The sequence below is a fragment of the Hemitrygon akajei genome, chromosome 4 (assembly GCF_048418815.1).
Source record: "Hemitrygon akajei chromosome 4, sHemAka1.3, whole genome shotgun sequence".
Lineage (NCBI taxonomy): Eukaryota > Metazoa > Chordata > Chondrichthyes > Myliobatiformes > Dasyatidae > Hemitrygon > Hemitrygon akajei.
The window spans coordinates 191654345-191662425 of record NC_133127.1 but is presented as its reverse complement, the minus strand read 5'-3'; the positions used below and the strand labels follow the sequence as shown (position 1 = coordinate 191662425).

Here is an 8081-nt window from a genome sequence, read left to right as displayed (position 1 = left end):
CAAACAGGGAAACCCACAGCAGTCCTGATGAAGGGTCTCGGGCGGAACGTCGACTGCCCATTCGTTTCCTTAGATGCTCCCCGACCTGCTGAGTTCGTTCAGCATTTTGTGTGTGTTACTCTGGATTTCCAGCATCTGCAGAATCCCTTGTGCTTAGAATAAGTAAATATCAAGAGGCTTTTGTGGAGCCAGACAGTTTTTTTTTACCATCTAGTTGTTTCATGTTCATAAATGCAGAGCTTTTATTAAAACTTTCAATAATGAAAGGAGTCAAGCTGTGTCTCCGGATCAATAATCCGAGCCGCTGACCACGACTGCACACCGCCCTGTCGGTATTCCCGAGACTTTCGCCCCCACGCGGAATTAAACTACATCTCCCGGTGTGCATCAAGCCCGTGGTGGCAAATTTGCTAAGCACGCATGCGCACTGCTTCCGCACTCCACCCACGGGCGGGGGAAAAGTATCAGCGGGCGTAACTAACCAGCAGAAATTGATCAGCTGTCGCTTCCTCCGGTCGGGGCAAAGCGAGCTCAAAACTGGCGGCGGTTCGCAGCTTTAAAGACGGCCAGCTATTTGGAGAGGTGAGATTTCCCCTAACATCAATTGGGGCAGAAGGAATGTAACAGAGTTAAAAGATACAATTCAGACACGTTCGTTTCTCCTTGTCTAGATGCTTTTAACATGTTTGATACAATTATTCTCAAGCTGATACATCAACAAGGCGAAGAGTAACAGCGATTTTCTCAGGAACTGGAAGGTTACTTTGATTTTAATGCTTTGTAACTCTTGGGTTTGGCGCTCCACGTTGTTCTGGCGAGATGGATTTTTAACAGCAGAGGCAGGGCAACGGGCATTGAGAGAAATATTGCCTGTGTGTTTATAGGTTGTGCTCGTGTTTTTACGATTGCAGGGAGCAGCATGTCGTACTTTAGGGCATATACAAGGCGGGAATATTTGCATGTTTCCCTTGTTATCCGAGGGCAAACTTGTTGGCAGCAAACATTTCAATCTCAAGTATTTACTTCGACTACACGTTGGTCGTCTGTCGGTCTCTGTTTTGCGTGGTTTTTCCATTTACTCGTGTTCCTTTGTATCAACTGTGAATACCCGCGAGCAAGTGAATCTTAGGGTTGTTACGGTGACATATGCGTGCGTTCTTAATAACTTGGCGCTTTTTGCAGCGAGTTCATCGCTTTCGTCCAGGTCTCGCTATTTATTCCCATTTCTAATGTTATGGGTGTCTAAGTAGATTGTCGCCACTGTTAATTACAATGACCCCTGTTTGTATCGCCCTCTCACTAAAAGAGCGGTAGAGCATTAAGGAGTGCCGTAGGAGAGAGGGATCTGGGAAAACATACATAGTTCTTTGAAAGTAGTGTCACAAGTAGACGGGGTCCTGAAGACAGTTTCTGCATATTCGTTTTCATAAATCAGAGTATTGAGTACAGGAGTTGGGATATTGTGTTGAAGACATCGGTGAAGACAGTGGTGTAGGGGGTGCAGTTTTGCTCCCCCACCTACAGGAAATATATTGATATTTACGCTCCGTATTCTCTGCAACATAAGAGAATGAAGAGAGATCCGACAGAGGTATACAAAATTGCGAGGAGTATAGAGAGCCTTAATGCAAGCAGCCTTTTCCCACTGAAAGGCTGGGACTAGAACTAGAGGTGAAAGGTGAAATATTTAAGGGAAACCTGAAGGGGAGCTTCTTCACTCGGAGGGTGGTAAGAGTGTGGAGCCAGCTGCCAGTGGAAGTGGTAGATGTGGGGTTGGTTGCAACATTTAAGAGAAGTTCGGATAGGTACATCGATGGGAAGGGTATGGAGAGTTATGGTCAAGGTTGGGGGATACCCAACCTTTTTATGCCATGCATCTTACCATTAACCCAGAGGGCTGTGGACTCCAGGTTGGGAAACCCCTGATCTAGGTGTGGGTTGATGAAACTAGGCTGAATAGTAGTTCGGCATGGACTAGATGGGCCGAGGGTCCTGTTTCCAATGCTGTAATCCTCTATGAGGAAGGATTAGACATCCTCCAAGAGAACCACAACCTTTGTTGTAGGGTTTGGAGGTTTAAGTGCCTCAGTGACCTGGAGAGAGATGTTGGCTGGAGTCAGGGCCTTGTGCTTTGACTCTTGGTAGGGTCACTATGCCTAACAATTCAAAGGATAGAGGTCTACCTGTTCTCCAGGTTCAGGAGTTCAGCTCAGGGATAACAACCCTGACTGGTCCAAAAAAATTGTTACAGAAACAGGAATGAAGAATTTTATAACTGTGTGTGACAGGCAGATGGAGGACCTTCCTTCCTGCCCTAAACGTCAGTGGTATAACAGGCAGTAACTGAGGATTAGACAAAGGCTAATGTCCATCCTGAATCGTGCACTGCCACAGGAGCCACTTAGCCTATTATTGTCTAAAGAGTTAAACCGTTTCCTCTGTCCACAATTCTCCCTTGTTCCCGAAAACTCTTCCCCACTGTGTATTGATGTGAAGTGATTCATGAACTGCAGCCTCTGCCCTCCAAGAAGTGTGTCACACCATCCAAAATGTTATCTATGACTCTACTAATTCCATGAACTTTGATTGCTAACCCTGCTGATAGGCTGCTCAATTAATTGGTCACTGCAAACTGTGGGTCATGGGGTGGGTTTGATGGAAAATAGTTCACACCAAAAATACCTAGAACATGGAACATAGAGTGTTACAGAACAGAACAGGCCCTTTGGCTCACATTGTGCTGATCTTCTAACTTACTCCAAGATCAATCTCACCATTCCCTCCTCTGTAACCCTCCCATCTACACAGCCTTCTATGTTCTATCCTCGTGTCTATCTGAGACTTTCTTGAATGCCCCTAATGCATCTGCCTCTAACATCACCCTGGCAGGGCATTACCCACATCCACCACTCTCTCTGTAAATAACCAACCTCTGACATGCCCCTTACATTTTCCTCCAGTCACTCTCTTACAATTTGCCATTTCTGCCCTGGGAAAAATTCTCTGGCTGTTCAATCCATCGTTGCCTTTGACCATCTTGTACACCTGTATCAAGTCGCCCCTCGCCCTCCGTCACTTTGTGGTGGTGGGAGTGGGATTGCTCTGTGAACCATCTTGGTTCCGATGGGGAAGACACAGAAGACCGAGAGGATCAATCATCAAGCTCAAAGTTTTCTATCTCACTATTATCAGACACTTGAACTGCCCTCCCATAAGCTAGAGGTGAACTCTTCATCTTCTGGCACACAAAGTTACTTGAGAAACTCAGTGGATGAGGGAATGGATAGCTGATATTTAGGGCTGAGATTCTTCATCTGGACTTGATCGGTTTTGGTCAGAAGAAGGCGGCATGTCCTGGGTGATGGCAAGCACCAGGTACATCCTAATTGTACCTGCCCCTACCTGATTTTAAACACTCACCACCCTCTGTGAAACACTTGCCTCAAATCCCTTTTAAATCTAGGATTTTGTTGTGGTTCCAATTGGTTATCAAGGACTTGCTTATTTTTACCACTGCAGCCTTTTCATTTAAAATCATGAAGGGCATAGATAAGGTGGGTGATCAGTCTTTCTCCCAGGGCAAGGTGGTCCAAAGCTAGAAATTGTAGGATTAAGATGAGTGGAGAAAGATTTTAAAAGGGATTTGAGGCAAGTGTTTCAGAGAGGATGGTGAGTGTTTAAAATCAGGTAGGGGCAGGTACAATTAGAATGTACCTGGTGCTTGCCCTCACCCAGGACATGCCACCGCCTTCTCATTGCTACCATCAAGGAGGAGGAACAGGAGCTTGATTATACACACGCAACAGCTTCTTCCCCTTTGGAATGGCAGGGTGGAGGTGCATCTCTACTAAAGGAGGTGTAAGGTGCTCCTTCCCTCTTAGCCTGCAGGTCACCCTTGGGCAAGGTGTAGCAGCTGCTTAGCCCCCCCCCCCCCCCCCCACCGGATCAGGGTCACATGAAGCCATGGGAGCAGGTGGTGGATGGTCTGAAATGATGAGCAATTATCAAGGCAGGGTGAGGTGGGTGGGATTAGGGAGGGAGTTCTAGCGAGTGGGGCTGATTACTTGAGTGGAAGACCTGGTGAGGAGGTTAAGACCATGAGATGTAGGAGCAGAAGTAGGTCATTTGGCCCATCGAGTCTGCTCCACCATTCAATCATGGGCTTATCCACTTCATCCATTCACCCCACTCCCCTGCTTTCACCCCATACCCTTTGATGCCCTGGCTAATCAAGAACCTATCTATCTCTGCCTTAAATACACCCAATGACTTGGCCTCCACAGCTGCTCATGGCAACAAATTCCACAGATTTGTCACCATCTGACTAAAGTAATTTCTCCGCATCTCAGTTAGAAAAGGATGTCCTTCAATCCTGAAGTCACGCCATCTTATAACCATATAACCATTACAGCACGGAAACAGGCCGTCTCAGCCCTTCTAGTCCATGCCAAGCGCTTACACTCACCTAGTCCCATTGGCCTGCACTCAGCCCATAACCCTCCATTCCTTTCCTGTCCATATACCTGTCCAATTTTACTTTAAATGACAATACCGAACCTGCCTCTACCACTTCTACTGGAAGCTCGTTCCACACAGCTACCACTCTCTGAGTAAAGAAATTCCCCCTCATGTTACCCTTAAACTTTTGTTCCCTAACTCTCAAATAATGTCCTCTCATTTGAATCTCCCCTACTCTCCCCTACTCTTGTCCTAGAATCTCCTACCATGGGAAATAACTTTGTCATATCTAATTTGTTCAGGCTTTTTAATATTCGGAATGATTTAATGAGATTCCCCCCCCCCCCCCCTTTCCCTGAACTCCAGGGAATCCAGCCCAAGAGCTGCCAGACATTCCTCATACAGTAACCCAGCGTATGCATAGGTTTGATGAGAAGAAAAGCTCCCCTTAGGGGAGGTGTCTGCAACTACAAGGCAGAAGTTCACCCTTCTACTGGGGGAACAGAGGCAGCCTCTGTAAAGGGAAACGAATTGTTGATATTGAGGGTCAAGACCCTTCATCTGGACCAGAAAATAAGATTAAAGATTAGGTTTATTTATCACATGTACATAGAGATGTGCAGTGAAATGTTTTGCTTGTGCTGGGGCTGTCCACATGTTTATAGTGCCAACATAACATGCCTACAAATTACTAACCCTAACCTGTACATCGTTGGACCATGGGAGGAAACCGGAGCCCCTGGAGCAAACCCACGTGGTCATGGAGGAGAATGTACAAACTCCTTACAGGCGGGGTGGGGGGGGGGGGGGGAGCAATTAAACCCAGATCAGTCAGTGATTGCTTGTGTTGAAAAGCAATTACGTTACCCTGGTTAAAGTTAACAAGTAACCTCCGATAGGGTTGGTTTCCTCTCTAATCCAAGCATGTTTCCCAGTCTTAGTTAATCATTACCAGATCTGGTCAGCCCAGGTTACTGAGTTATGGAGTATTCAACAGTCTGTTGACTAGGATGTAGCTAGCTCAGTGGGTCTTGTACAGGTGAAGAGACATTAATTCCTTTAAATATCTCTCTAATGATCTTTTAACATTAATCTCTTTATGATTTGGGTACTATTGGCAAGACCAGCAAGACCCCAGTATTTTATAGAAAGGTACAGAACAAGCACTTTGGCCCACAGCATCTGTCCTGAGTGTGATGTCTAAGTAAACTAAATGTATGTCTGCACGTGGTCCATTTCCCTCCGTTCATCTGCCTGTCTAAATGCCTCTTAAATATTGCTATCAGGACTGCTCCCATCATCATCTCTGGCAGCGCATTCTTGGAACCATCACTCACGTTATGGAAAAGAAATACAAAATAATCGCCTAACACACATAAAATGCTGGTGGTCAGGTCTCGGCCCGAAACATCGACAGTACTTCTCCCTATAGATGCTGCCTGGCCTGCTGTGTTCCACCAGCATTTTATGTGTGTTGTTGTTTGAATTTCCAGCATCTGCAGATTTCCTCGTGTTTGCAAAATAATCGCCTCCCAGGTCTCGGTTAAACTTTCCCTTTCTCGCCTTGAAGCGATACACCGTGGGTGGCATGGTAGCATTATGGTTAGTATAATACAGGATCAGAATAGGCCATTCAGCCCATCGAGCGCTGCGCCATACCATCTGGCTGATTTATTATCCCCCTCAGCCCCATTCTCCTGCCTTCTCCTTGTACCCTTTGCTTTAACGCTTTCCAGCACCAGCGATTGGGGTTCAATTTGCTGCGGTCCATAAGGAGCATGTCCGTTCTCCCCGTGGGTTTCCTCTGGGTGCTCCGGGTTAGTAAGTTGTGGGTGTGCTATGTCGGCAGGGATAGCGTGGCGATACTTGCGGGCTTTTCCCTGCACTTCCTTGGGACTGTGTTGGTCGTTGCCTCAAACAACACATTTCACTTAGTGACAAAAAAAGCTAATCTCTTTATTTGACAATTTGACTCTTTGGGGGGGGGGGGAGAGATTCTGACTGTGTACACCCTCTACCATCCATAATTTTATAAACCTCTAGCAGATCTCCCCTCAGCCTCCAACACTCCAAAGACAACAACCCAAGTTTGTCCAGTCTCTCCTTATTGAGTCATAGGTTCATATAACAGGTTGACAGGTCCTTCTGCCTCTCTGCTCCGTGCCAATCAAGTCCCATTTGCCAGAAGGCCCATAACCTGCTAAACTTTTCCTTTCTTTTCTTTTTCAATCTTTTTATTAATATCAACATGATAAGATTAGTACATAGATAATGGGATTACAAACTTACAAAATTAAAATGAACATAAAAGGATACACAAGCAATAAGTACATTATAGTTAAGTCTTCCCAAATCATGAATGATACAAATATCATATAAATGAAACATATATAATCAAAACCGGAAAAACAAATAGGATTGGAACACGGTCAAATTACATCATGTGAAACTATTGAATAAATGGTCTCCAAATCTTTTCAAATTTAATAGAAGGGTCATATACGACACTTTTAATTTTCTGCAAATTTAGACATAACATAGTTTGAGAAAACCAATGAAATACAGTAGGGGGATTAATTTCTTTCCAATTCAACAAAATAGATCTTCTAGCCATTAATGTAAGAAATGCTATCATCCGACAAGCAGAAGAAGATAAATGGATTGACCCCATCATTGGTAAACCAAAGATTGCAGTAATAGGATGTGGTTGTAAATCAATGTTCAATACTATGGAAATAATATCGAAAATGTCGTTCCAATATTTTTTCAAAAGCTGACGTAACCAAAACATATGAGTTAAAGAAGCTATCTCAGAATGACATCTGTCACATATAGGATTTATATGGGAATAAAAATGAGCCAATTTATCCTTGGACATATGAGCCCTGTGCACAACTTTAAACCATATCAATGAATGTTTAGCACATATAGAGGATAAATTAACTAATTGAAGAATGTTATCCCAATTCTCAATAGGGATAATAAAGTTAAGTTCTCTTTCCCAATCATTTTTAATCTTATAAAAGGCCTCTGAATGTATTTTCATAATTATATTGTAAACATTTGATATTACACCTTTCTGAAAAGGTGAAACTTTCTGAAACTTTTCCAATCCATGTCCTCATCCAGCTGCCTCTTACGAGTTGTTATTATACCTGTTTCAACCATCTGAGCTGCACCCAAACCATAGCCCTCTCAACCATCTACCTATCCAAACTTCTCTTAAATGTTGAGATGCATATCTACCGCTTGCACTGGCTGCTCATTCCATAGTCTTGCCATTCTCTGAGAGAAGTTTCCCCTCGTGTTCCCCTTAAGCATTTCACCTTTCACCCTTGACCCATGACCTCTAGTTGTAGTCTCACAACTAGAGATTATGGCAAAACAAACTAGAGAAAATCTGCAGATGCTGGAGATCCCTAGCAATACACACAAAATGCTGGAGGAACTCAGCAGGTCAGGTAGCATCTTTGAAAATGTTTAAACAGTTGATGTTTCAGCCTGAGATGTCAACTGTACTCTTTTCCATATACGCTAGCTGGCCTGCTGAGTTCCTTCAGCATTTTCTGGGTGTTGCTCTGCGGAAAAAGCCTGCTTGCATTTACCCTATCTATACCCGCAAT

General features: G+C 44.4%; 1 protein-coding gene across 1 annotated transcript in view; it reads left to right on the top strand.

Moving 5' to 3' along the window:
- The first annotated feature begins 465 nt into the window (after positions 1-465).
- Positions 466-8081, top strand: part of capn5a (calpain 5a) — a 160237-nt gene continuing 152621 nt past the window's right edge. The window contains exon 1 of the mRNA XM_073044268.1: positions 466-582. The gene's annotated coding sequence lies outside the window, so the exon portion shown is untranslated. The remainder of the gene's footprint in view (positions 583-8081) is intronic.